Source organism: Procambarus clarkii, chromosome 11, assembly GCF_040958095.1.
Source record: "Procambarus clarkii isolate CNS0578487 chromosome 11, FALCON_Pclarkii_2.0, whole genome shotgun sequence".
Taxonomy (NCBI): domain Eukaryota; kingdom Metazoa; phylum Arthropoda; class Malacostraca; order Decapoda; family Cambaridae; genus Procambarus; species Procambarus clarkii.
Window position 1 is genome coordinate 9,834,161 of NC_091160.1, and position 25,593 is coordinate 9,859,753.

General features: G+C 40.6%; 1 non-coding gene across 1 annotated transcript; it reads right to left on the bottom strand.

Annotated features, from left to right (window-relative positions):
- Nucleotides 1-20,521: 20,521 nt before the first annotated feature.
- On the bottom strand, nt 20,522-20,684 carry LOC138363827 (U1 spliceosomal RNA). The gene has a single exon (XR_011228146.1). It is a non-coding gene; the product is annotated as a U1 spliceosomal RNA (small nuclear RNA).
- Nucleotides 20,685-25,593: the final 4,909 nt, after the last annotated feature.

Genomic DNA, 25,593 nt, shown 5'->3' on the forward strand with positions numbered 1-25,593 from the left:
AGCGTTTAAGGTCTCCTGTACACCAGTTGCATAGTGTTTCTGGCAGTATGGGTTCGAGTCACTTCTGGGGGTGTGGAGTTTTCAGTTATACATACATGCATATATATATATATATATATATATATATATATATATATATATATATATATATATATATATATATATATATATATATATATATATATATATATATATATATAATATATAATATATTTCCATGTACACAGTATATGGAAGCTGTTTTGTTTTATAAGGGTGACTTAGTCATGAACAAGAAGAAGACATTATTATCCTAGAGAGAGAAAGGGATTCATGTTTGAGTGTTGTCAACAGATGGCAGCACATATTGGGCTCAGTGCCCAATATGAGGAGTTGAAGTCCTGAGGATTTGATCACTGAGCACTGTTACAGTATTTGTTATTCTTTTTATGGGAAGGGGGGGGGGGGTGCACTTGGAGAAAAGTGGAATAATATAGTGTTGGAAAATGTTTTTTCAGTGAAAGGGTTAAAAATGGGAGCATTTTGGATATACTGTGACACCTGGGCACTGGACTGCCTCTGCATTTAGTGCTGAAAAAAATACTGTATATGGTACTGCTAAGCAAGAAGAGGATTTACAGTGCTAGATATAATTCTTGAAAGGCAGGATATAAAATATTAATCACCCTGTCATATTTAATGGTTCATGCATTCTATTAAATTGTATATCATAAATAAAAACCAATTACAGTATTATAAATGTTGTTATTTTTTGCCATTTTACACAGAAGGAGGTTCAGGAGTACCCAGAACCCGCACACTTATAGTGGTCTAGGGCGCGTGCTCGGCCGTACCCAGAACCCACACAATTGTAGTGGTTTAGGGCACGTGCTCAGGAGTACCCAGAACCCACACAATTGTAGTGTTTAGGGCGCGTGCTCGGGTGTACCCAGAACCCGCACAATTGTAGTGGTTTAGGGCGCGTGCTCGGGAGTACCCAGAACCCATACGTTTGTAGTGGTCTAGGACGCATGCTCAGGAGTACCCAGAACCCGCACACTTGTACTGGTCTAGAGCGCATGCTCGGGAGTACCCAGAACCCTCACACTTGTGGGTTCTGGGGTGCCGGTAGCTGTGTGGATAGCACGGTGGACATGTAATCCTGTGGCCCGGATTTGATTCCCGGTGCCGGCGAGAAACATTGGGCAGAGTTTCTTTTACCCTGATGTCCCTGTTACCTAGCAGTAAATAGGTACCTGGGAGTTAGACAGCTGTTATGGGCTGCTTCCTGGGTGTGTGTGTGTGTGCAAAAAACAAAAAGTAGTAGTTAGTAACAGTTGATTGACAGTTGAGAGGCAGGCCGAAAGAGCAAAACTCAACCCCTGCAAGCACAACTAGGTGAATACTTGTACTGGTCTACGGCGAGTGCTCAAGAGTACCCAGAACCCACACACTTGTAGTGGTCTAGGGCGTGTGCTCGGGAGTACCCAGAACCCTCACACTTGTAGTGGTCTACGGCACGTGCTCAGGAGTACCTAGAACCCGCACATAGAGAACCACTCTGTAAACAGATTGGTAGACGGTTGGAACAAGTTAGGTGAGAAGGTGGTGGAGGCCAAAACCGTCATTAATTTCAGTGTTATATGACAAAGAGTGTTGGGAAGACGGGACACCACAAGCGTAGCTCTCATCCTATAACTACACTTAGGTAATTACTGTACTTGTAGTGGTCTAGGGTGCGTGCTTGGGAGTACCCAGTGAGCGGGTTCGAATCCTTCTTATGGCTCCAACTGATTTTTCTCATGTTCTGTGTAATTTTAAAATTCAGACTGCAGTATATTAGATACGCTGAAGTTTTTTGAGGAGTAACTTAAATTTGAATTTATTTATTTATATACAAGAAGGTACATTGGGTTGTGATAGTTTGAACATTACATTCTTGCAAAGTCATTAACACAAAAGCATTTTGGGCAGAGCATGTGAAGATGTTAAATGCAGACCTATGAGGTGCTGTAATATTTGGATACAGGATTGTGTGGGGACTGTTTAATGGAAACAGGATATATTAAACTAGTATAACTGGCTTTTTACAAGTAAGGAAATAATGAAGTTTCATTTTGTGTGCAAGTAGTGCAGCACCCCATTAGCCTGTGTCCATATAGTACAGTGCACCATAATCTTGCATGTAACATATTCACAATTAAACTCCAAGGATGTGAGTTTGATCCCCTCACATGGCCTTAGTATTTTCTTGGACCTCTCCCATTGTGCAGAAACAAATGTACACCTATTTTTAATTATTGAGTCCTGCATAGCCTATTATCTACAAGCAATACTGTTTGATTAGTCTATGTTTTATACACAAGTTTACACCTTTAATTTTGCACCAATTTAAATTAGAGGCTTCTTCATAGCCTCTGTACTCTCTGTTCATTATGGTCAAGCCATCCTGTATAATTTGTTTATTTGTGCATTATGCTACTGAATTTTACTCCACAGGTATTACTTAGTTATTTCACGTTCAATTATGTCATGCTTATTTGTTTATAAGTGCTATTTTCTTGATGATAAATGCAAGATATGTTTACTTCTTTCATTTATTAAGGAAAAAAATTCTCCATGTGTTTTGCTTGATCTCAGAAATAAATGTGTATCCAAGATGCATCAATTTCTGAGACAAGCAGGGAATGATACCAACATCCTAGTGTGGGTGCTGGTTTCCACACCCCTACTCCCCAGATCATTGTATAAAGTGCCCTCGAGTATATTACCCTTCATTCTCCCTTACTCGGCCCTCTCCTCTGAACACCTGGCAAATTGCCCTGTGCTATAGCTGTCAGCCCGTTAGGCCTGTGTGTTATTAACCCTCGACGGGAAGGGGTTGGACAAGACCCACCCCAACCCCTTGTAGCACATTTATGTCTATATGTCATACTGTATATACAGTGTATATATATATATATATATATATATATATATATATATATATATATATATATATATATATATATATATATATATATATATATATATATATATTTTTTTTTTTTTTTTACCTAGATGGGGTACCACCTCTGGTGCAAATGTAGGGACCCATAGCCTCGGAGAAGAAAATAAAGAGTACTCAGAGAAGACCTTGTGGATCCTCACTGAACACTTTGAAATTTTCTTCTCCTACCACCCCTATTCTTTTGTTAAGTGTGTATATTTATCTAACTTTATTTGAAAATGTCATTACACAAAAAAAGTTACAATATTGATTACATACAGGGTACAAGGCTGCTTGTCACAAGTTGAATAGCTCCTCCAGCTCCTCAGATGGCGGGCAGGAACCATGGATGCAGTGAGCATTTCCTCTCTGGATTGCCACACTAAGGCGCTGAAAAAGAAAACTGGCAGCTCTGGGGTCTCTAGTTGTTTCGATTAGCTTAGACCCCAACTCCTTTAAAAAGCTAGCAGCACTTTTACCCCAGGCACCAAGTGTCTCTGAGGCAATGGGGACAAAATTGTAGTGGTGCTCAAGGTCTCTGTATTTACGTGACTTGGCCGCTTCCCGGTGATTGGCAGCTCCTCCTGCTTGTGTAGCACTGAAGTCAACATAGGTACTGGCCAAAGTTGAAACGCAAGTGTAGTCCCACACCAACTGTCTACCATTCTTCCAGGGGTTCACCGTAATTCCGTCTGGGCGACCGACAGGCTCATCAGAGTTGCGGGACATTAGGTAACGGGGCTCTCTCTCTGCTGGACAACCGGCTGTGGTAAGGCTCCTCTTAATAATGTCATTAACCTCGCCGTGTCTTGCATGCCATCCTCCCGTCCTTTGGCAAAGAAGGCCATGCCGTCCGTATCTGTCGGCCTCTGCCTCGCCGCAAATACACCTGTATTCGGTGTGGATTGGGGCAGCTAGGCGGAGAGCCACGGCAATTCGGAGGGCCTGCGGTGTGAGACGGGTGCCGGTTGCTGACATTGGGGTTGCTAATAGGAAATCACCTGCATGGGGAGCTGCTACAGCTCTAAGTCGGGCAGTGTCATGTGGTGTCGTCGCAGCTTCTAGCAAAGTTGCAGCTTCTTGGTCGGCAATGGGGCGATCCCAGCTGGATTGCTTATGGGCTTCAGAAGGCGGTGGTTGGGGTGCTGGTCCTGCGAGAGAGACCCATTTGGTTGTGCAGTCTGTGAAGCTGGGATCATGCACCCCTGCCTGTTGAACTAGGTGCTCAGGTAGGATTTTCTTCACCAGGTTGTCAGACCCCACTGAAGAGGACAGGAATGCTGGTACAGCAATTTGTGTTGCTGTGCGCACGCCAAGGCCCCCGAGTCTGACAGGAAGGGAGGCCTGTTTCCACTGTGAGTCGCTGAGGGAAAGATTGAGGGCTTTTTCTAGTGTTGATTTCAGCAAGCTGTCATACTCTTCTAATTTAATATTGTTGAAAGATGGCGAACATCTTAGAAAGTAGGTCAGCCTGGGAAGGGACAAGCATCTGGTGATGAGGTAAAGTGCATCATGAGCATCGATGTCTTCAATCCTCTCGTTCATCCTCTTCAGGTCAGTGATTTTACCAAGGACCCCGTCGATGGCTTTCCTTCCAAGAGGAGCACCTAGGAGTGTGCTGTCCTCAGGGTTGGTTGTATGAATGTCAGGCAAAACAACCTTTATTTGCTCTATTATGTGCTGGTTGGTGGAGGTTATTTCGCACTTGGAAGGGTTCAGGGTGAGGCCTAGGCTTGCTCCTTGCTCCTGGATTATTCTTATGTCGTCCAAGAGTGAGGCTGGGGAGCCGGCTAGAGTACCATCATCCAAAAACCAAATGTTGAGCTCACTGGACAGGTTATCGGTGACTTCCTTGATAACTAGGCAGAACAGAAAAGGAGCAAGGGGGTCACCTTGTTGGACAAGGTGATTATATATATATATATATATATATATATATATATATATATATATATATATATATATATATATATGTCGTACCTAGTAGCCAGAACGCACTTCTCAGCCTACTATGCAAGGCCCGATTTGCCTAATACGCCAAGTTTTCATGAATTAATTGTTTTTCGACTACCTAACCTACCTAACCTAACCTAACCTAACTTTTTCGGTTACCTAACCTAACCTAACCTATGGAGATAGGTTAGGTTAGGTTAGGTAGGGTTGGTTAGGTTCGGTCATATATCTTCGTTAATTTTAACTCATATAAAAAAAAATTGGGCTCATACATAATGATATGGGTAGCTTTATCATTTCATAAGAAAAAAAGTTGAGAAAATATATTAATACAGGAAAACTAGGCTTATTAGGCAAATCGGCCCTTGCATAGTAGGCCGAGAAGTGCGTTCTGGCTACTAGGTACGACATATATATATATATATATATATATATATATATATATATATATATATATATATATATATATATATATATATATATATATATATGTCGTACCTAGTAGCCAGAACGCACTTGTCAGCCTACTATGCAAGGCCAAATTTGCCTAATAAGCCCAGTTTTCCTGAATTAATATATTTTCTCAAATTTTTTTCTTATGAAAAGATAAAGCTACCAGTTTCATTATGTATTAGGTCAATTTTTTTTTATTTTAGTTAAAATTAACGTAGATATATGACCGAACCTAACCAACCCTACCTAACCTAACCTAACCTATCTTTATAGGTTAGGTTAGGTTAGGTAGCCAAAAAAGTTAGGTTAGGTTAGGTTAGGTAGGTTAGGTAGTCGAAAAACAATTAATTCATGAAAACTTGGCTTATTAGGCAAATTCGGCCTTGCATAGTAGGCTTAGAAGTGCGTTCTGGCTACTAGGTACGACATATATATATATATATATATATATATATATATATATATATATATATATATATGTGTCGTACCTAGTAGCCAGAACGCACTTCTCAGCCTACTATTCAAGGTCCGATTTGCCTAATAAGCCAAGTTTTCATGAAATAATGTATTTTCGACTACCTAACCTAACATTTTCGGCTACCTAACCTAACCTAACCTATAAAGATAAGTTAGGTTAGGTTAGGTAGGGTTGGTTAGGTTCGGTCATATATCTACGTTAAATTTAACTCCAATAAAAAAAAATTGACCTCATACATAATGAAATGGGTAGCTTTATCATTTCATAAGAAAGAAATTAGAGAAAATATATTAATTCATGAAAACTTGGCTTATTAGGCAAATCGGACCTTGAATAGTAGGCTGAGAAGTGCGTTCTGGCTATTAGGTACGACATATATATATATATATATATATATATATATATATATATATATATATATATATATATATATATATATATATATATATATATATATATGTCGTACCTAGTAGCCAGAACGCACTTCTCAGCCTACTATTCAAGGTCCGATTTGCCTAATAAGCCAAGTTTTCATGAAATAATGTATTTTCGACTACCTAACCTAACATTTTCGGCTACCTAACCTAACCTAACCTATAAAGATAAGTTAGGTTAGGTTAGGTAGGGTTGGTTAGGTTCGGTCATATATCTACGTTAAATTTAACTCCAATAAAAAAAAATTGACCTCATACATAATGAATTGGGTAGCTTTATCATTTCATAAGAAAGAAATTAGAGAAAATATATTAATTCATGAAAACTTGGCTTATTAGGCAAATCGGACCTTGAATAGTAGGCTGAGAAGTGCGTTCTGGCTATTAGGTACGACATATATATATATATATATATATATATATATATATATATATATATATATATATATATATATATATATATATATATATATATATGTCGTACCTAGTAGCCAGAACGCACTTCTCAGCCTACTATTCAAGGTCCGATTTGCCTAATAAGCCAAGTTTTCATGAAATAATGTATTTTCGACTACCTAACCTAACATTTTCGGCTACCTAACCTAACCTAACCTATAAAGATAAGTTAGGTTAGGTTAGGTAGGGTTGGTTAGGTTCGGTCATATATCTACGTTAAATTTAACTCCAATAAAAAAAAATTGACCTCATACATAATGAAATGGGTAGCTTTATCATTTCATAAGAAAGAAATTAGAGAAAATATATTAATTCATGAAAACTTGGCTTATTAGGCAAATCGGACCTTGAATAGTAGGCTGAGAAGTGCGTTCTGGCTATTAGGTACGACATATATATATATATATATATATATATATATATATATATATATATATATATATATATATATATATATATATATATATATATATATATATATATATATATATATATATATATATATATATATATGTCGTACCTAGTAGCCAGAACTCACTTCTCAGCCTACTATTCAAGGCCCGATTTGCCTAATAAGCCAAGTTTTCCTGAATTATTATATTTACTATAATTTTTTTCTTATGAAATGATAAAGCTACCCTTTTCACTATGTATGAGGTCAATTTTTTTTTATTGGAGTTAAAATTAACGTACATATATGACCGAACCTAACCAACCCTACCTAACCTAACCTAACCTATATATATAGGTAAGGTTAGGTTAGGTAGCCAAAAAAAGCTAGGTTAGGTTAGGTTAGGTAGGTTAGGTTGACGAAAAAACACTAATTCATGAAAACTTGGCTTATTAGGCAAATCGGGCTTTGCATAGTAGGCTGAGAAGTGAGTTCTGGCTACTAGGTACGACATATATATATATATATATATATGTCGTACCTAGTAGCCAGAACGCAATTCTCAGCCTAATATGCAAGGCCCGATTTGCCTAATAAGCCAAGTTTTCCTGAATTAATATATTTTCTCTATTTTTTTTCTTATCAAATGATAAAGCTAACCATTTCATTATGTAAGAGGTCAATTTTTTTTTATTAGAGTTAAAATTAACGTAGATATATGACCGAACCTAACCAACCCCACCTAACCTAACCTAACCTATCTTTATAGGTTAGGTTGGGTTAGGAAGCGGAAAAAGTTAGGTTAGGTTAGGTTAGGTAGGTTAGGTAGTCGAAAAAACATTAATTCATGAAAACTTGGCTTATTAGGCAAATCGGGCCTTGCATAGTAGGCCAAGAAGTGAGATCTGGCTATTAGGTACGACATATATATATATATATATATATATATATATATATATATATATATATATATATATATGTCGTACCTAGTAGCCAGAACGCACTTCTCAGCCTACTAGGCAAGGCCCGATTTGCCTAATAAGCCAAGTTTTCATGAATTAATTGTTTTTCGACTACCTAACCTAACCAAACATAACTTTTTTGGCTACCTAACCTAACCTAACCTATAAAGATAGGTTAGGTTAGGTTAGGTACGGTTGGTTAGGTTCGGTCATATATCTACGTTAATTTTAACTCCAATACAAAAAAATTTACCTCATACATAATGAAATGGGTAGCTTTATCATTTCATAAGAAAAAAATTAGAGAAAATATATTATTTCCTGAAAACTTGGCTTATTAGGCAAATCGGGCCTTGCATAGTAGGCTGAGAAGTGCGTTCTGGCTACTAGGTACGACATATATATATATATATATATATATATATATATATATATATTGTGACGATAATCTCCTTCAAGAGATTGAGCCTGCTCTTCCCTCCAAAATTACGTCTTCACAATTATATAAAAAGACTATGGAAGAAATGTCCAACAACGACAACAACACCAGCAAGGCTTGCCAGGGTGAGCAGAAACGTATGCATCCAGCCACCTGTTCGAACTCCAACCACCAAACTACCCGTTGATCGCTACGGCTCCGCTGATTGGTCGCCGGTCTGGCTGCACCTGCACTCGCCCCCAATACTACCTGATGTCTGGGGTCGCCCCAACATCAGTCCTCAGAATGTTCAGTGCTTTCGTAGCCAGCACACCTCCCAGCTAGACTCTAGAGTGTACTGAGAGAGGTGGTGGCTTTAAGCCAATATTCCAGCACCTCCCACTTACTGTTGTATTGCACTTCTTGTTATTTTGCCTTAACGTAACTTTCATTGTGTCATTTAAGTATTCTTATTATTTTGATTCATTGATTTTATTATACATATTTGTTTGTCCATATTTTCATGTTTTGATTTATTTAACGTAATTAAAATTTCATTGTTAAAGTTTTACTTGTGTTTTGTGTGTCTTCTCCTTACCTTACCACAGACGAAGTTCCAGTTTTTCTATTTTTTTTTTATAACTATGTGACGAGGCCATACCCCTAGCCTTAAACAGCCGAACACCAACGCGTTACCGTCACAAGTTTTATGGGGGCCTGTCCTAGGAGCCTCACTCAGGTACTGGTGCCAAGTGGTAATTTATGGTAAGCGTATTTAACTTTGTTAACGTAGCTTTACTATTTTTCATTCAATTTCATTTTTTATAAGGTGCGGTGTATTGTGCAATACGAGAGTAACATATAGTGAAGGTGAGACAACTTTGGATTACGTGGTGACTGTAGGCCTCAGTCATACTCTTAATTGGTCATCTCTCCCTCCATGTTATTACTCGTATTTACCATCTATGTCCCTTGAATATTTCTCATTCTGACAGATCATCATATTGGTACCCTGGTACTGTGGTCTGCCCCGGGTCAAGAGTACCCAATCTTCTGCAATCTGACTGTAGGAGGACAAAGAGGGCCATAGTTCCTCTAGCTCGAACTTTAGTTGCTGAATTGGGACCTCAGCAGCAGTTCTCGTCACCAGTTGACACCTCGCACCCCTACACGTCAGTCAGAGATGATGATACATACAACGGTAGGGAATTAGCTTATTTTTTCAGAGCACAAAAGTTCGCTAATTCTGTAAGTATCATATTAAATTCAGTGGGAAAAACTTGCTTTATGTCCTATAGAGACTTGGCAAGGTATGCCTACATCCTTGGACTACCAATTTTACTTTTGAAGCATTTAACTGTTTCATTTGTTTTCGAAACTTTGTTTCATTTGTTAGTAGGATTTTCTTGCCCTTATTCTCTTACATGAGTACCGGGTACAAGATTTCCTGCGCCCTTGATTTCATTTAATCATTTAATATCTTTCACTTAACGTTAATTGTTAAAGATCACACAGGATAGGTACCAGTTGCCACGTTGTCCTGTTTCTGACATTTCATTATTGAACATTCGTGTACCTTTATTTGCTAATTTCACCATGTTTCGTCTCCAAACTTTCCGTGCAAATCCAGCAGGTGAAATAGGGACTTTAAGTCGTGCCAAGAGGACTGAACTACAAACTCTTGCACATGAGTATCAACTAGAAGTTCCCTATCAAGCCAACAAAAATGACATACACAACCTGTTGCTGGATTACTATTTAGAGCAAGGTAAGATAGACTCTGAAACTCATGAAACTTACTATATTGCAGATAAAACTGACTTGGCAACGCTGAAACTCAAACTAGAGCTGGCCAAGATTGAACGTGAGCAGCAAAGGGAAGCCCGCGAACAGCAAAGGGAAGCCCTCGAACAACAAGAACGAGCAGCTGCCATACGAAGGGAAGAACACGAACGCGAAGCCGCTTTGAGGAGAGACGAACAAGAACGAGAAATCACCCTCAGAGAACGTGAAGCTGCTTTGAGGAGAGAAGAACACGAACGTGAGGTCGCCTTGCTCCATGAACGTGAGAGAGTACAGCTTGAAACAAAACAACGCGAGTTGGAAATACAACGCGAACATGACAAGCAACAAGCAACTCTAGCTCTAGAGTGTCGTCAACGTGAAATCGCCTTGGAAACTTCCCACTTCACTCAACGCCAGCAAGCTACTGCCAATCTTCCCGTCAGTTTTAATATATCACATGCAAGTAAGTTAATGCCATCCTTTGTAGAAGCAGAAGTTGATGTTTTTTTCACCACCTTTGAAACCCTTGCTAATCAACTCAGTTGGCCTGTCAACCAATGGGCCACACTTCTCAGAGTCCATCTTACAGGTAGAGCTGCAGTCACACTCAGTACTTTGGCGTCTGAGAATGACTACTACACTCTGAAACAAGCAGTGTTGGACGCCTACCTCCTCTCCACCGAAAGTTATAGAAGGAAATTCCGTGACCACCTGAAGGCAAGTACCACTACCTTCCTCGAGTTTGCTAACACGAAACGGAGGTATTTCATGAAATGGCTGGAAGCAGCACATGTCTCTACTTTTACAGAACTCGTGAACCTGATGCTTGTTGAAGAATTCTTGAGACGTGTGCCGCCTCCTGTCCGCCTCTACTTAGCAGATAAAGAAGAAACCGACTACCTGAAGTGTGCTAAGTCGGCTGACACTTACAGCCTCATCCACCGGCTGACACCTGAACCATCCTCCAGTAAGAAGTCGTGGTACAGTTACGAGAAGGTGAGCCCCGATCAAGCTGGTTCACAACTGTACTGCAAGTATTGTAGACTCTATGGACATACCATAGACAAGTGTGGTAAGTCTCAATACAAGGGAACCACTGACCAACAACGACCCAAACCAACTCCTCCTAAGTCCGGTAAGCCTGTGATGAATGTTGGTGTTGATGTTAATGATCTTTCTCTTTTCAGTAACCACCTGTATACTGGAACTGTCTCTGCCAACGGTTCAAATCCGGAGGGACGTTTCAAATTGAAGATCTTGAGGGACACAGCGGCTCTACAATCGATCATCTTGAAGTCGGCTGTGCCCAACATAGTCTACACCGGGGAAACGGTCTTCATCACTGACCTCACTGCTACTACTCCATACCCTCTCGCCAGAGTCCACCTGGATTGTCCCTACGTGAACGGGGAAGTCCAAGTCGCCGTCAGGGAAAAGCCTTTTCCCATGCCTGGAGTGCAACTTCTCCTAGGCAACGACTTGGCAGAAGACCTGCAACCAACCAACCTGATCGTCATGGACAAACCCCAGGTGTGTAACTCTGTGCCAAGTAACCCTATTCTTGAGTATGTTCCAGCAGAGGTTCAAGAGAGTGATGATGTTTCTCCTCCGGTTCTCGTGACCACCCGTGCACAAGCCGCACGTCCACAGCCAGCTGACTCTACTGCTACCGCTGTCCCTCAAGACCCTCAGAAACTACCCCCGCATCTGACCAAGTTGGAGTTCCGTAAGTTGCAGAGGGAAGATCTTACTTTAACACCATTGTTTTTCCAGGCTGAGACTCAACCCGACAGTATTCCTGGGTTCTTCCTAGAGAACGACTTGCTCTACCGCAGATATAGACCCAGTAAACTGAAGGAGGAGGACGATTGGGCCAACACCGAACAACTTGTGATTCCCACCAGCCTGCGGCCCACTATTCTACACCTGGCCCACGGAGCATTCTCCCACTACGGCTTCAACAAGACTTACCATGGGATTCGCCAAGACTACTACTGGCCAGGTATGGTAAACAACGTCAAACAGTACGTAAAACAGTGTCATACATGTCAGATGGCAGGCAAACCGAACGTCTCCATTCCCAGAGCACCACTGATTCCCATACAGGTGCCTGCGGAACCTTTCCACAGACTCATAATAGACTGTGTCGGTCCTTTACCTCGGACCAGTTCAGGTAACGCCTACATCCTAACCATCCTGTGTCCTACCACCAGATTTCCCATAGCAGTTCCAGTGAAGAACATCACGGCTGCTACGGTTATCAAACATCTATTGAAGATCTTCACTCAATACGGATTTCCCAGGGAGATTCAAAGTGACTGTGGCACCAACTTCACCAGTGATCTCTTCAAAAGGACACTGGAGGAGTTCAACATCAAACAGGTATTGTCCAGCCCCTATCATCCTGCTTCACAGGGTTCTCTTGAACGTAGTCATCAGACCATCAAAGCACTCTTGAAAAAGTTTTGTAGTGAAACCTCAAAGGATTGGGATAAGCAGATTGACCTAATAATGTGTATTTTCAGAAGTCTCCCCAATGAGTCCCTAGGAGTATCTCCTTATGAGATGCTCTACGGCCGTAAGTGCCGTACTCCCCTTAAGGCTTTCAAAGACTCTCTCAGAGATGCCACCTTCAGTGAGCATCAGAATGTGCCCCAGTTTCTTCAAAACCTTCAGCACATTCTAGAGAGAGTCCACCGCTTTGCCCATGATAATCTATTGAAAGCCCAGGTGAGAATGAAGACTCATTACGACCAGACCAGCAAAGTAAGAAAATTCAAGCCGGGAGACTTCGTCCTTGCTTATTTCCCTATCCCAGGTTCACCTTTACAAAACAGATTTTCAGGACCCTACTGCGTCAAAGAGTGCAGGAATAATAATAATTATGTGATAGAGACTCCAGATAGGCGGCGGAAGACCCAGCTGTGCCACGTCAACCTCCTGAAGCAATATAATGGTACTCCTCCCACTGTCTTGACTAATTATTCCACATTCACAGAACCCAACATCCACAGTGAGACCTTCCCAGCTTCTCCTCCCGAAAGCACTGACAAGGAGTCAGCGCTTTCTAATTCCGAAATCCTTAATGATCTTCCCAAATACTTTCAGGATAATCATAGTGCACCTCTCGTCAAGATCTTCAGAGAACATCAAGAGTTGTTCAGAGATGATCCCCAAGAGTGTAATGTTACCCAGCACGACATCCAACTGCTCCCCGACACCCGGCCGATTCGTCAACCCTTCTACCGAATCAGCCCGAGCAAGAAGGAAGTCATGCGTGCTGAGGTGCAATACCTCTTGGATCATGGACTGGCTACACCTTGTGAGTCCCCCTGGGCCTCGCCTTGTATCTTGGTGCCCAAACCCCAAGGTAAGGTGCGGTTGTGCACTGACTATCGAAAACTGAACTCTGTCACTGTCAAGGATGCTTACCCCTTGCCAAGGATAGATGACATCCTTGATGCCATTGGTAGTGCCCAGTACTTGTCCCAAGTGGACTTGCTTAAGGGGTACTATCAAGTGTGTCTAACGGAGCGCGCTAAAGAGATATCTGCCTTCATCACTCCTTTTGGACTTTTCAGATATGAACGCCTTCCTTTCGGACTATGTAATGCCCCGGCCACCTTTCAAAGAGCTGTCAACCGTGTCATCCAGGGCTTGGATAACACATACGCCTACCTGGACGATATCGTCGTAGCCTCCAACTCCTGGAGTGAACATCTGCTCCAGCTGCGACGTCTGTTCTCCAAGCTCCTGACAGCCGGCCTCACCATCAACCTGGGCAAGTCCACTTTCGCGAAAGGTAAAGTGCGTTATCTGGGTCATGTTATTGGGAGTGGCAGCATAGCTCCGTTAGACTCACACACTCAAGCCATCCTACAGTATCCACAGCCTACCACCAGGAAGCAGCTCCTGCGCTTCCTTGGTCTTGCCTCTTACTACCGTAGGTTTGTGAGGAATTTCAGTACAGTCGCCACACCTCTAATTCTATTAACCAGTCCCAAGCAACGGTATAATTGGACCATGCAGCAAACCGTTGCTTTTGAACAACTCAAATTCCTCCTCTGTTCTAACCCCATTCTCGCCTCTCCAGATATCACCAAGCCTTTCGTCCTTCATGTCGACGCCAGTGGTACCGGCGTTGGTGGTGTCCTGATGCAACAACGAGGCGAGGAGGTTCTACCTGTCAGCTACTACAGCTACAAACTGAAACCACACCAGAGGAACTACAGCACTATTGAAAAGGAGCTACTATCCATCGTCCTGAACCTCCAACACTTCGCTCCGTACCTACAAGGCGCCAGGTCTACCACCATCTTCTCAGACCACAACCCTCTCCGCTTCCTACATCAAGCCCAATTCACCAACCAGCGTCTTCTACGATGGGCTCTGTATTTACAAGACTTCAACCTGGAGATCCGCTATATCAAGGGTTCTGACAACACCATAGCCGATGCCCTCTCCAGAGTTTATGAAGTAGAAGCGACTCCATCCATTACTCCACCACATAACGACGTACTTCTTCCAGAACCGCAGGCTTCGGGGGAGAGTTGTGACGATAATCTCCTTCAAGAGATTGAGCCTGCTCTTCCCTCCAAAATTACGTCTTCACAATTATATAAAAAGACTATGGAAGAAATGTCCAACAACGACAACAACACCAGCACCAGCAAGGCTTGCCAGGGTGAGCAGAAACGTATGCATCCAGCCACCTGTTCGAACTCCAACCACCAAACTACCCGTTGATCGCTACGGCTCCGCTGATTGGTCGCCGGTCTGGCTGCACCTGCACTCGCCCCCAATACTACCTGATGTCTGGGGTCGCCCCAACATCAGTCCTCAGAATGTTCAGTGCTTTCGTAGCCAGCACACCTCCCAGCTAGACTCTAGAGTGTACTGAGAGAGGTGGTGGCTTTAAGCCAATATTCCAGCACCTCCCACTTACTGTTGTATTGCACTTCTTGTTATTTTGCCTTAACGTAACTTTCATTGTGTCATTTAAGTATTCTTATTATTTTGATTCATTGATTTTATTATACATATTTGTTTGTCCATATTTTCATGTTTTGATTTATTTAACGTAATTAAAATTTCATTGTTAAAGTTTTACTTGTGTTTTGTGTGTCTTCTCCTTACCTTACCACAGACGAAGTTCCAGTTTTTCTATTTTTTTTTTATAACTATGTGACGAGGCCATACCCCTAGCCTTAAACAGCCGAACACCAACGCGTTACCGTCACAATATATATATATATATATATATATATATATACATATATATATATATATATATATATATATATATATATATATATATATATATATATATATATATTGTGACGATAATCTCCTTCAAGAGAGATTGAGCCTGCTCTTCCCTCCAAACTACGTCCCAGAAACAACTAATATAGAAGATATATCCAACAAGTACAACAACAAGTTTTGTCCAGAGAGCAAAAACGTATCCATCACCGGCACACCTGCTCCCCTCCACCACTCAAACCGGCAAACTACTTGTCCATCGCCTGCCTCTCGCTGATTGGCTGGTGCCCGTCGCACCTGCTCCACCACCCGCCACACGAGCTGATGTCTGAGCCACCGCGACCTAAGGAAGGCAGAATATATCGTGCTCCACACAAGTTAACACGTCTCATTGGTAGACTAAGCCTTGGCTTACGTGTACTAAGGGAGGTGGCAGCTTGAAGCCAATATTCCTGCATCATTATTTCCTTTGCTATAATTTACTTTGCTATTATTCACTTGTATTAACGTAACTTTTCATTTGCCAGTGATTATTCTTATTATTTTGTTTGATTGATTTATCTGTTACAATTTTTATGTCCAATTTTATTCATGTTTTGCTTTTCTAACGTAATTAAAATTTCATTGTTAAATTTACTTGTGTTTTGTGTGTTTTCCCATTACCTTACCACAGACGAAAGTTCCAGATTTTCTCTTTTTGTGACGAGGCCATACCCCTAGCTTTTGAAACAGCCGAACACCAACGCGTTACCGTCACAAATTATATATATATATATATATATATATATATATATATATATATATATATATATATATATATATATACATATATATAACTGAAAACTCACACCCCAGAAGTGACTCGAACCCATACTCCCAGGAGCAACGCAACTGGTATGTACAAGACGCCTTAATCCACTTGACCATCACGACCGGACATAATGAGGTGATAGCCGAGACTATTTGAACCACCCCACCGCCGGCACTCGGATAGTAATCTTGGGCATAGCATTTTACCAAATCACCTCATTCTTTGGGGCACACGTGAGGAACACAAATGCGAACAAGCCTGAATGGTCCCCAGGACAATATGCAACTGAAAACTCACACCCCAGAAGTGACTCGAACCCATACTCCCAGGAGCAACGCAACTGGTATGTACAAGACGCCTTAATCCACTTGACCATCACGACCGGATATAATGAGGTGAGAGCCGAGGCTATTTGAACCACCCCACCGCCGGCACTCGGATAGTAATCTTGGGCATAGCATTTTACCAAATCACCTCATTCTTTGGGGCACACGTGAGGAACACAAATGCGAACAAGCCTGAATGGTCCCCAGGACAATATGCAACTGAAAACTCACACCCCAGAAGTGACTCGAACCCATACTCCCAGGAGCAACGCAACTGGTATGTACAAGACGCCTTAATCCACTTGACCATCATGACCGGATATAATGAGGTGAGAGCCGAGGCTATTTGAACCACCCCACCGCCGGCACTCGGATAGTAATCTTGGGCATAGCATTTTACCAAATCACCTCATTCTTTGGGGCACACGTGAGGAACACAAATGCGAACAAGCCTGAATGGTTCCCAGGACAATATGCAACTGAAAACTCACACCCCAGAAGTGACTCGAACCCATACTCCCAGGAGCAACGCAACTGGTATGTACAAGACGCCTTAATCCACTTGACCATCACGACTGGACATAATGAAGTGATAGCCAAGGCTATTTGAACCACCCCACCGCCGGCACTCGGATAGTAATCTTGGGCATAGCATTTTACCAAATCACCTCATTCTTTGGGACCATGCAAACAAGCCTGAATGGTCCCCAGGACAATATGCAACTGAAAACTCACACCCCAGAAGTGACTCGAACCCATACTCCCAGGAGCAACGCAACTGGTATGTACAAGACGCCTTAATCCACTTGACCATCACGACCGGACATAATGAGGTGATAGCCGAGGCTATTTGAACCACCCCACCGCCGGCACTCGGATAGTATTCTTGGGCAAAGCATTTTACCAAATCACCTCATTCTTTGGGGCACACGTGAGGAACACAAATGCGAACAAGCCTGAATGGTCCCCAGGACAATATGCAACTGGGGTGTGAGTTTTCAGTTGCATATTGTCCTGGGGACCATTCAGGCTTGTTCGCATATATATATATATATATATATATATATATATATATATATATATATATATATATATATATATATATATATATACAGTGTATATATTAGTATATTTTGGTAGCAGTCTTTCCTGTAGACATATATTATTAAATATGACCGAAAAAGTAAGATTAATGATTCTAACACGAATTTTCTCGATCTTTCGTACATTTCTTTTCACTGTTGGTGGTAATTCAAAAATCGATTCTCCAAAATTCATTTTTATTTCTAGAAATAGAAATGAATATTTCTATTTCAGAAATAGAATTATATATTATATTTCTATTTAGAAATAGTATATATATTTCAGTTATATATATATATATATATATATATATATATATATATATATATATATATATATATATATATATATATATATATATATATATATATATATATATATATATATATATATATATATATATATATTAGTATATTTTGGTAGCAGTCTTTCCTGTAGACATATATTATTAAATATGACCGAAAAAGTAAGATTAATAATTCTAACACGAATTTTCTCAATCTTTCGTACATTATGCTTCACTGTTGGAGGTAAATCAAAAATCACTTCTCCAAAATTCATTTTTATTTCTAGTCTGACGCGACACGGGCGCGTTTCGTAAAACTTATTACATTTTCAAAGACTTCACAAATACACAACTGATTAGAACTTGCGTTTCCCTGATTTTATATCTACATTTTGAGTGAGGTGGGAAGGGTGATGTGGCATTACATTTGAGTGAGGTGGGAAGGATGATGTGGCATTAACACAAGACAGAACACTAGAGGATATTAATAGGGTATTAAAAGTATCAACACAAGACAGAACAGAAACAATGGGTATTGAATAGAAGTGTTTGTAGAAAGCCTATTGGTCCATATTTCTTGATGCTTCTATATTGGAGCGGAGTCTTGAGGTGGGTAGAATATAGTTGTGCAATAATTGGCTGTTGATTGCTGGTGTTGACTTCTTGATGTGTAGTGCCTCGCAAACGTCCAGCCGCCTGCTATCGCTGTATCTATCGATGATTTCTGTGTTGTTTACTAGGATTTCTCTGGCGATGGTTTGGTTATGGGAAGAGAGTTATCTCTTCCCATAACCAAACCATCGCCAGAGAAATCCTAGTAAACAACACAGAAATCATCGATAGATACAGCGATAGCAGGCGGCTTGACGTTTGCGAGGCACTACACATCAAGAAGTCAACACCAGCAATCAACAGCCAATTATTGCACAACTATATTCTACCCACCTCAAGACTCCGCTCCAATATAGAAGCATCAAGAAATATGGACCAATAGGCTTTCTACAAACACTTCTATTCAATACCCATTGTTTCTGTTCTGTCTTGTGTTGATACTTTTAATACCCTATTAATATCCTCTAGTGTTCTGTCTTGTGTTAATGCCACATCATCCTTCCCACCTCACTCAAATGTAATGCCACATCACCCTTCCCACCTCACTCAAAATGTAGATATAAAATCAGGGAAACGCAAGTTCTAATCAGTTGTGTATTTGTGAAGTCTTTGAAAATGTAATAAGTTTTACGAAATGCGCCCGTGTCGCGTCAGACTAGAAATAAAAATGAATTTTGGAGAAGTGATTTTTGATTTACCTTCAACAGTGAAGCATAATGTACGAAAGATTGAGAAAATTCGTGTTAGAATTATTAATCTTACTTTTTCGGTCATATTTAATAATATATATATATATATATATATATATATATATATATATATATATATATATATATATATATATATATATATATATATATATATATATATATATATATATATATATATATATATATATATATATATATATATATATATATATATAACTGAAAACTCACACCCCAGAAGTGACTCGAGCCCATTCTCCCAGGAGCAACGCAACTGGTATCTACAGGACGCCTTAATCCGCTTGACCATCACGACCGGACAAAAGGAAGTGATAGCCGAAGCTATTTGAACCACTTCCCCTCCAGCACTCAGATGGTAATCTTGGGCATAGCATTTTATCAAATCACCTCATTCTTTGGGGCACACGTGATGAACACAAATGCGAACAAGGCTGAGTCAGTCGCATATAGTCTTGGGGACCATTTAAGGTAAAGTGTGAAGGGAAGGGAAACTGGGAGGTGAAAGCGCCAAGCCATTACGACTATATAGCACAAGGAAGGGGGTCAGGATAAGGATTTGGGATGGGACCAAGGTGTTAGGAATGGTGCCCAACCACTTGGACGGTCGGGGATTGAAGCAACTATGACTATACATACATACAGAAATCACAATAATGTGATGTATATATAACGTGATAAATATTAATTAAACATGTATTTCATGAGAGGAGCATATGCCTGCACTCCACCAGGACAGACGGCTGAGATTATCTCCATTATACTTTCTATATTATTGAATTTGGACAAACCAGAAAGTCTTTTTAACCGCAACATAAATATAAGACCTAACTAACTTCTTCCAGCAGTTCTAGGTCTATAATAGTACATATGTATCTGGTATACTAGGACCAGGAACATATGTTTGGTTGCTAGCTTTATTTTGTCTGGTCACCTATGAAATGAATAGGACCAAACGTAGTTTACTGGTTGATGGTCCCCAGGAATAGTTGGGCGAGTTTCCTATCGCCTGATGCACCTGTTCACCTAACGACAAACAGGTACTAGTACTATAACTACCTTAGAGAGAAAGGTCAGCTTGCGCTATTACGACAAACTTTACAATTTAAGAAATTATTAAGGGGATAGCGCGAACGCAGTCCCCTGCTAACAACAAGTTCGCACTCCAGTTAACCACATTTAGGTTAATGGCAAGGGTCAGCGCCACCAGAGTGCAATGGTGAGCCTCGCCTTGGGAAAACCGCCTTCGTAATCACGGTGTTTCCTGTGCCTGGTAAGTATGCTATAACCCCAATCCGGCGCCTCCCCACCACGAATCACTGATAACCCAAATTTAATCACGATTATTTTATGTGAAATTTGGCAAATTAATTACCAAATTCATAATTTATTTGTTTTGTTTTACATGTTGTTTAAAATTATAATTTTCTTTTGAGAAAAAATTAAGAAATCAAACCTAAATTTAGGTAATATCTATTTAAATAAATTTGCAAATTTTAATCATTTAATTTGGATCCAAAATGAAGGTGATAAAAAGGTTCGAAAATTTTCATATTGAATTATACAAACAGATTTGATCATGATTTATATATCCGCGGATCAATTTTCATAATTAAATTAAACTTTCTTAATATTTTGCCAATTCTCACTGGGGATTCGTGCAGGGAGCAGCGCGGTGCTCCCAGGGAACACGTCAATAGAAAACGGATACAGACCCAGCATCAGGGACCTCTATGCCTAACTAGGGTATATTATGTAAATATCCCTCGACCGTGTAAGTAGTAACAGCAGTAATAATAATGAATAACAAACGTAGTAAAATAATAATAATTTTGTAGACACGGTCACATACATAAAAAAATACATGAAGAGTGGAGGGTTCATAATTCACATAAGAGTGGCTAGAGGGCGGGCGAGGAGCAGGTGCAGCTGTACCAAGTGGGTACGTAGTGGGTACCTTTTGGGTACAGTACTCACTTAATTGGGCTTGCGAGGGTTGAGCTCTGGCTCTTTGGTCCCGCCTCTCAACCGTCAATCAACAGGTGTACAGGTTCCTGAGCCTATTGGGCTCTATCATATCTACATTTGAAACTGTGTATGGAGTTAGCCTCCACCACATTACTTCCTAATGCATTCCATTTGTCAACCACTCTGACACTAAAAAAAGTTCTTTCTAATATCTCTGTGGCTCATTTGGGCACTCAGTTTCCACCTGTGTCCCCTAGTGCGTGTGCCCCTTGTGTTAAATAGCCTGTCTTTATGAGGTGTGGGGCTGCCCCCTGGGTACCCTGATTGGGTCCGTCTAATTACCGCAAGCAACCACAAGCTATATAAGCTTCACAAAGCTTCCTGGCAATACGTTAGTAATGAATAAATATGATATGTTAGGTTCGGTTGACCTAACCTAACCTAACCAAACCAAACCAAACCAAACCAAACCTAACCTAACCTAACCTAACCGACGCTTGGATCGTCGACTTGATTTGGCGCCAACAGCTCTTTATTTTCGTCTAATTTCTTATAAAAAGATACTTTTTCAGATTAAAATTATGTTGTTTCGTGTTGTACATTCAGCGCCAACATTATAATAAGTAAATATATCATATTTATTCATTACCAACGTATTGCCAGGAAGCTTTGTGTAGCTTGTGGTAGCTTGTGGTAATTAGACGGACCGCCCTAATTACCTTCTCTGTGAGGAGGGCACCGTAACCTGACCCCGAAGGTAGTTAGTATGGAAGGTGACGGTGTTAGACGAGTACTCTGGCACCTGCTAGTGGGTACTCACCTAGTTGTGCTTGTGAGGGTTGAGCTCTGGCTCTTCCAACTTTCCGACTTCCAACAACAACAACCTTCCAACTCACCTCCATCTCCTTACACTTCTCCAATTGCCCATCCAACCTCAAACAAATAGTTATTTCTGTTTATATATAAAGTAAATCGTGAAAATGCATAGGTGAACAGTAAGAGTAACTTCAGCACACTACAGACAACACATGCACGATTTCATTTCCGAATTCATGAAAATCACAGGGGCATTTGGTTACAGGCTATATTTTGTAAAGTAATTAACATAGGCCTACCCTGAGCAGCCTATGTCCATACATACCCCAGACCATTCTCCCTACAAATCTGGGTGTGGCTAGCCCCATGTGTCTGGCCCTCTAACTCTGGACAGACAGACAAACATTTTTGTGTGTTTATAACACAACACATAAATATATATATATACAGTACCTCCTATAGGTATAGATATATTTATGGTGCATTTATATCCAGTTATATTTATGGTGCATTTATATCCATATACTGTACTGTATAGTTATAGTGCATTCAAGCACAGTTCATGAAATTACTGGTGTGGGTAGATATGCAACTGGGGAAGCAAGATAAGGAAAACCTCTATTGCTTTCCTTAGCATTTGACTAATGTTCCTCTTTATTATTGTCATGACTGTTTAATTACTGTATACATTACTGCGATTATTAAACTTAAAAAAAGTTAATAATAAAATTAACCACCCACAGATAGAGACAGCAGAACGATCATAGGAAGACAACCGAAGGGCCCCCTGGATACCTTACATTGTTGCTAGTTTTAATTCACACTCTCTCTATTGATTTAATATTCCAAAGAATCGTTTCTTACATTAGGGAAACTTAAAAAGGTCAGTTTTACTGTGCCACAGTATCTAGAGAAGATCATATTTGCTATATCTGAACTGTATTGTGAACATTCTTCATACAATACCAAGAAGGTCTTAATAACACTCTTCAATGAGCAGGTGTTCTAGTTCAGACATGAAAATGTCTGTCAAAAAACTCCACCTGCCTTCAAAAAGAACCAATTCTAGCTCTAATGATTATCATGCATTACACAACACAAAGACGACCAAGAAAACTTGCCCGGGTTCAAAGAACAAAAGACATAGCTCAGAATATTACCATATATTTCACCGCCCAAAGAAGATCATCAAGAGAGTCGGCTTGCCTTCAAAGAGAACACACTCTATATCTGATCAATATGATTCATTAAACAACTCAAAGAATATACAAAAAATTGCAAATGATCTGTTGTGTGCACTACAAAATAATATTAAGGCCAGGTGTTCAAGGAAAAGGAAGCATTCAGTACCTCATTATCATAGTGTGCAAAGTGCTGAAACTTGCAACATAACTGGTAAGTTATCTTCTGTTGTTCCTTTAGTTTTTATGATGTGTGTAATTACCTAAGTGTAGTTTGAGGATGAGAGTTATGCCTGTGGTGTCCTGTCTTTCCAGTACTCTTGTCATATAACACTTTGAAACTACTGATCTTTTTATTTTTATTTATTTTTCATTTATTTTATATATTATATTTATTCATACATACAAGAGTTCTTGCATTCTTGTACAGCTACTAGCACTCATAGCATTTCGGGCAAGTCCATAATCCTAATTTTCACACACACACACACACACACACATCCCCAGGAAGCAGCCCACAGCAGCTGTCTAACTCCCGGGTACCTGTTTTCTACTAGGTGAACAAGCGCATTAGGGTGAAAGAAACTCTGCCCATTTGTTTCCCCCTCCGCAGGGTATTGAACCCGGACCCTTAGGACTACGAACACCGAGCACTGTTCCCTCAGCCGTCAGGCACCTTCTCACTTAACTTGCTCCAACCGTCTACCACTCTGTTTGCGAAAATGAATTTTCATATATTTCTTCAGCAGCTTTTTTAAGTTAGGTTAAATCTATAATCTCTTACTGTTGAAGTTCCAGGTCTCGGGAATTCTTCCCTCTCAATTTTGTTGATTCCCGTTACTATTTTATATGTAGTGATCATATCACCTCTTTTTTTCTAACTTTGTGTGATATTTATTTATAGCTACAGGAATATTGTTTTATTCTTGGACTTTGCCTTAGGAATACATATTCCCATTTCACAAGCTAGTATGCTTGTCTCATAAAATCCAGATTATATTCTTCACTCGAACTGGATTTTCTAGTTTTCTTATTGAAAATGGTATAATAATTTATAGCATGTTCAGACAAAGCTAATACAGTATATAAATAATGATTTCGTATGCATATATATTCAGCATGCATGATTTAGCAATCTCCGTGGCATAGTGGTAAGACGCTCGCCTGGCGTTCCGCGAGGCTTTGTCCTGGGTTCATATCCTGGTTGGACAGGATTTACTGGGCGCAATTCCTTAACTGTAGCCTCTGTTTAACTCAACAGTAAAATGGTACTTGGTTGTAAAAACGATTCTTCGCGGGAGTCGTATTCCAGGGAACATAGGATTAAGGACTTGCCCGAAATGCTGCGCATACTAGTGGCTGTACAAGAATGTAATAAATCTTGCATATTTAAATAAAAATAAATAATAATTATGCATGTAAAAATATGAAATGTTAATACTGTATCTTCATTTACCTTTTTGAAGAGCAGTAATAATATTATTATGGCTGGTCATGATAACCCAGAAGCAGCACAAATGCAGCAAAATGCAGTTATATTACTTTACTATGTCATGACATGTTTAAAAATTAACGTGGTCACCATAAACTGGCCTTAAAGTCTTCATTGCCCATGGTTAACACCAGCCTTTTAGGTAGCTACTGGCAGTGCACTGTTACGAACCCGGATCCAGCGTCCGAGCACGGAGCAGTGACGACCACGCCATCTGTGGGTCAGCTCCCGAAACCCCCTCCAAACGGACGACGACACCTGGTGAGGACGACGTGCACTGGCCTCGAGGGCCAGTTTCCAGTCCGGTTCAGCGCTCAACACAGCCGCTGCTGACCTCTGGTGAGGTGAAGCTCAGACAACTGCGCCATCTATGGAGTGGATAGGTGGGCGTTTGTGCCTGAGCCTGTAAGTGAGGTGTTTTAGTGTGTCCCAGTTATTGATGACGTGTCTGCTTACAGAGTCGACCTGGGACTGCTGTGATGGAAGTTGAGTAAGTCTACCCAAGGCAGCCGTCTCCATACCTTGTGCTTTGCTGCAGCAGCTGTGAAGTCGTCCCCCGGAAGAACACTGTGGTGTTACCCTGCCAGTGGAGTGGCAGTAGAAGGATTACCCGGGACCGACTGCTGGAGACGATTATCCACTGGGGTATTGAGGACAGGAGAGTGATTTGTGGTATCACACGAGGCTCCTGTCTAGGGCGTTACCCTAATATCGTTCGTGGAGTGGCCTGACC